Here is a 5862-nt window from a genome sequence, read left to right as displayed (position 1 = left end):
CTGGGTTGTCCATTCGGTAGAGGGAGGCATCAAGACCTCCACAACTTTCCTACTGAGCACCTGGGACTGCAGAAGCGCTCATGCTGGCCAGATGAGACGTCTCGGGTTCCTCAGCCTCACTCCCTCAGGAAGCACACAGCCACGGGGCCCCCGAGAGAGGATGCGGAGTGGGAGGGCCCAGAAGTCCTCGCTGGTGCCAGGTGTCCTTCATCATTGCCACCATCTATGTTTCTAGTGGAAGCCAAGTTCACCCTGGCTTGGGGCACCTCTGAAGAGGCCACTCTAGTGATTGGATGAATAGCCCTGTGTATCAGTGTTGAATCCTGCACTCAATCTTAACACAGCGATTGATCCAGGAAGCCACTGGCTTGCCTTCCCCTTCTGTTCTTTCTTTTCCTGGCTTCTGTTTTTCCATCTATAATAGGGGGGGTCCTTTTCCCTCAGCTGTGTCTCTGAATTGCTAGGTAACTCAGAGAAATGACCTTATAAATGCCAAACTATTCTTCAACTATGCCCTGTTCTTAAAATATATAAATATCTCATATATATTTATATATAACATATATATAAAGGAAATTCTCTGAGCTCCAGAGCCACCTGATTTCCCCCCCACCACAAAGGTTATTTTCCAGTTTCCCCAGTGAGGCCCCCAAAGAATGATTACTCTTTGTTTCCTCTTGCTGATTTGGTTGCGTGCACCTGCATGCATCACCGTGGCTAGGTGAGAATGTGAGCCTGCTGCCGTCCCAGGGATATAATTTAACAGGGAGGTAGGATACTACAAGCTCCTGGTGAATCCAGCCACTTGTTTAATATGCATGGCCCCCTGTGGGGCCCTTCCACAGTAACCAGAGGTGCTGGACCATGGCCTTGCCCATACGCAGACAGAGGAGAATTTGCACAATAAATAAAGCCAGCTGGGAAAATTGATGCTGGAGTAAATAATACATGGCAAATCTAGTTCTTTATACAGAAACTCATTGCTGGTGGCTCCAAGATGTAATATAATTATACCTCTCTTCCTGCCAGCTGTACCACAGCCTCGTGCTTTAGTGTATGAAATAACCCCCTGTCTGTTACCAACATTGCGGCCATCCATTTGAGAGCCATAACCCTGGCTGGGAGGGGAGGACGAGACTAGGGAATGGAAAATAAAAGGCAAAGTAGAGAAATGATCAAGATTGTGGACTGACTACATTTTTTTTTAAAGCAAGGTTGCCCTTCTTGGTTAGAGAACCTGTTGTATAAAATTAATTGTGTCTTGGATGCAGGAAAAGGGGGTCAGAGATACACTTGGAAGATATGATGGCCAGGTACAGTGGCGCACGTAATCCCAGTGCTTGGGAGGTTGAGATAGAAGGATCCCAAGTTCAAGGACAGCCTCAGCAATTTAGCAAGATGTAGTAACTGAGTGAGACCCTGGTTCAAAACATATAAAGGGCTGGGAGTATAGCTCAGAGGTAGAATGCCCCCGGGTTCCATCCCTGGTACCACACAAACACAAAGGCAGGGCATTTGTTAGTGGGAGATGCAGCAGAAATATAGAAAGAAGCCTGGAGAAAGGAATGAGAGGCAAACCAGTGCGTCTCAGCAAGGATGGGGGTGAGGCTAACCCCTAATAATACCTGCTTCCACAGGAGACCCCAGGAGAAATCCACCTTCAGTATCTTTATACCTTGAGTGGTTGGCACAGTCATGCAACCATGGTAAAAGCATCCCATAAACTAGGAATGGCAAGTCCCTGCCATTCAAGGCTCCACTTAGACGTCCTGAGCCCATGGCAGATATCAGCAGCCATCACAGGCACCCTGTGCACAGCTCAGACCGTTTGGCAGTCTTAAGCTGAGTGTTGTGGCACACACTTGTAAACCCCAGTACATGGGAGTCTGATACAGAAGGGTCACAGGTTCAAAGCCAGCCTCAGCTACTTGGTGAGGCCCTCCACAACTTAGTGAGACCCTGTTTCAAAGATAAAAAATAAAAAATAGGGCTGAGGTGTACATTGGAAGTAGAATGTTCCATCTCCATTACTGAAGAAAAAAAAAAAAAAAAAAGCAAGTGGCAGTTTCTCTCAAGGCACAGCTCCTGGTAGCCACCAGCAGTCAGTGCCAGTCAATGTAGGGCCTGGCTGTGCCCTCTGCCCTGACAGATCTGCCCTGTCTCCTCAGCACAAATTCTGAGTTCAGGTGCGCTCCTGAGTGAGGACTCTGGAACAATGCAGTTTGAGGGGTAAAGGCCACTTGGCCCATCAGCCACTTTATAACCTGATGCTCAAGGGAAAAGTGACAGTCCCAGGGGCAGAGCAGGGACTAGGACCCAGGACTCTTGATCTCTAGGCCAGGACTCCTGCACCCCTACCTTGCCTTTAATTCCCATAGCACAGGTTGATTCCTGCGGGGCCATGGGCTCCAGCTGAAGGCACACAGCACTCGCCTGGTGGTCTCTAACTGTGAGAAGGGGCCCCATTCCCTGCTACTGCAGGCTGCCAGGCAGCATTCCACAGGTATGTGTGATGGCCCACTTCAGCCTATGGACCTCTCTCCTAGACTAGGGCTTCATCCTACCTGCATGCTGCCCTGAGGTCTCCATTCTGGCTATGCCACTCTACGGTCCCCTAAAGGGCCCCTAGCCAAGTGAGCTCTCCTGCCCTGGAGCCTTTGCTTAACTTGGCCTATGTGCAAGTCTCTGCCCACCTTTCCCACACTGCTTGGTGCAAAAACGTCCTGACCTTTATTTTATTTTATTTTTTTCGGTACTGGGGATGGAACCCAGGGGCATTCTACATCTGAGCCACACTCCCAGCCCTATTTTTCATTTATTTTGAAACAGGGTCTCACTGAGTGGCAAAGGACCTCACTAAGTAGCTGAGGCTGTCTGCGCCACCATGCCTGGCTTTTCATGCATTTTAACAATGGCAGAAAGCCGGGTGTGGCACATGTTTATAATTCCAGTATTTGGAAGGCTGAGATAGGATTTCAGGTTTGAGGACAATTTTAGCAAGTACTGAGAATTATCACTCTAGTGAGACTTCGTTTCAGAATAAAAGTGAAATGGGTCTTGGGGTATAACTCAGAGGTAGAATGTCCCTATGCTCAATCACCAATACCATAAATAAATTAGTTAAAAAAATTAAGGTGACAAAGATCTGGCATGGTAATCCTTGCCTGTAATCCCAGTACTCGGGAGGCTGAGACAGGAGGATCACAGGTTTGAGTCCAGCCCCAGCAATTTAGCAAGACCCTCAGCAACTTAATGAGACCCTGTCTCAAAAAGACTGGAAACCAGGCGTGGTGGCGAACACTTGTAATCCCAGCATTTGGGATGCTGAGACAGGAGGATCGTGGTTCAAGGACAGCCTCAGCTACTTAGGCCCTTTGCAACTCAGTGAAACCCTGTTTCAAAATAAAAAATAAGCTGGGCCTGGTGGCGCACACTTATAATCCCAGCATTTGGGAGGTTGAGACCATAGGATCGCGGTTCGCGAACAGCCTCAGCTACTTAGTGAGGCCCTCTGCAACTCAGTGAGACCGTGTTTCAAAATTAAGAATAAGGCCGGGCGTGGTGGCGCACGCTTGTAATCCCTGTGCTTGGGAGGCTGAGACAGGAGGATAGCATTGGTTCGAAGCCAGCCTCAGCTACTGAGTGAGGCTTTCAGCAACTTAGTGAGACCCTGTTTCCAAATAAAATATAAAAAAAGGGCTGGGAGTATAGCCTGGAGGTAGAAAGCCTCTGTGTTCCTCCCCCAGTACCACACACACACAAAAAAAAAAAAAAAAAAAATTAAGAATAAAAAATTGGGCAGGCGGTGTAGCTCAGAGGGCAAATGCCTCTGGGTTCCATCCCCAAACCCCCCACACACACACACACACAGAAAAAATAGGGTGGGGGTGTAGTTCAGAGATAGAATGCCTCTGAGTTCCATCCCCAGTACCACAAAAATAAAAAGGCTGGGTATTTAGCTCAAAGGTAGAATGCCTTGGGTTCAACCCCTAGTTCCAAAATAAATAGATATGGCAAAGAAGAGGAATACAAGAACCTTTTTCTCTTGGTTTGTGACTAAGTCCCCAGAATCTTTTGCTTCCTTTTTGGAGGAGATCTGTATGTCCTTTATTTGAAATTAGACAAAATTAAGTCCCAAGAATGTGCTAGCAGTTAATAGCTTGGACTCAAGCACTTAAACTCCCAAAGAAGCTGTGTATGGTGGTGCACGTCCATAATCCCAGTACTTGGGAGGCTGAGACAGGAGAATCACAGGTTCAAGGACAGCCTCAATGACAGTGAGACCTCCAGCAACCTAGCAAGACACTATTTCAAAACAATAAAAAGGGCTGGAGATATGGTACAGAGGTAGATCCACTAGGTTCAATCCCCAGTACCACACATACAAAATAGATAACTAAAAATAGCCAGGCGTGGTGACACACGCTTGTAATCCCAGTGTAATTTGGGAGGCTGAGACCCGAGGATCGCGGTTCGTGGACGGCCTCAGCTACTTAGTGAGGCTCCCTGCAACTCAGTGAGACTCTGTTTCAAAATAAAGAATAAAAAATAGGGCAGGGGGTGTAGCTCAGAGATTGAATGCCTCTGGGTTCCATCCTCAGACCCGAAAAAAAAAAAAAGATAACTAAAAATAAAAAGTATTAGGGGATATAGCTCAGAGGTAAAATGCCTCTAGGTTCAATCCCCAGTTCCAAAAAAAAAAAAAAAAAAAAAAAGCCACAAAAAAACAATAAGGATAACTCATCCTGATGATGTAAAAGTCCAAGTCAGCATAGGGCCTTTCCATCTTTTTTATCTATTTTCTTTTTGTTCTTTTTTTGAGGGTCTGGGGATGGAACCCAGGGGCATTTGACCTCCGAGCTACAGCCCCTGCCCTATTTTTTATTCTTTATTTTGAAACGGTCTCACTAAGTTGCAGAGGGCTTCACTAAGTAGCTGAGGCTGGCTGTGAACCGTGATCCTCCTGTCTCCACCTCCCAAATGCTGGGATTACAAGCGTGCGCCACCACGCCCGGCCTATTTTCTTTTAGTGTTGGTTTCGTCTTTGAACTTGTTGCCCTCATCAAAGGCTGGCTGCAGCCACTCTGAACATTGATCCAGACATGACTATATCTACAGGCAGGAAGGGATCGCTTTCATGTATGTCCTTTGAAGAACCAGGAGGCTAGGCGTGGTGGCACACACTTATAATACTAATACTTGGGAGGCTGAGACAGAAGGATGGAAGATTCGAGGCATGCCTTGAAGCTTTGCAAGGCCTCAGCAACTTAGAACTGTTTCAAAAAGGGCTGGGGTTATAGCTTGGAGGTAGAAAAAAAAGATCCAGGAAATGCACAACACTGCTGTTATTCTCCTTCCTCACCTTTTCTCCTCTGTGTGTGTGTGTGTGTGTGTGTGTGTGTAAGGCATTCTACCTCTACCTCAGAGCGATACCTCTGGCCCTTTAAAATAATTTTTTTTTAAACAGGTCTTACTAGGTGTCTGAGAGTTGCTAAATTGCTGAGGCTGGCCTGGAACCTGTTTTAGCCTCCTAAGTACTGGGATTACAGGTATGCACCACCGCGCCCAGCTCAGACCTTTCTTCTAACTGAACCTGACTTACTTAATATCTCAGTGAGGCAGAATTGCTTCATGCATTTATGTTTAATTCAGTAACTTGCAAAGGAAATGGGACACTGTGATTAGCTCAGACCAGCCAGGAACTAGCCCTGGAGCTGGGTCTGGGGACAGGTTTTCCTGTTGTATACGCTGTGACTACACTAGAAAGAGCATGTGTGGAGGAATTAGACCACCTTTGCTTTGTCTGTCATAGTCCAGAAGGCACATTCACTCAGGCTCCCTTTTGTGTGCTCAGGGCCTGTA

Source organism: Muscardinus avellanarius, assembly GCF_963383645.1.
Source record: "Muscardinus avellanarius genome assembly, chromosome: 16".
Lineage (NCBI taxonomy): Eukaryota > Metazoa > Chordata > Mammalia > Rodentia > Gliridae > Muscardinus > Muscardinus avellanarius.
The sequence above is the reverse complement of the archived record's forward strand: the minus strand, read 5'-3'. Positions refer to the sequence as shown.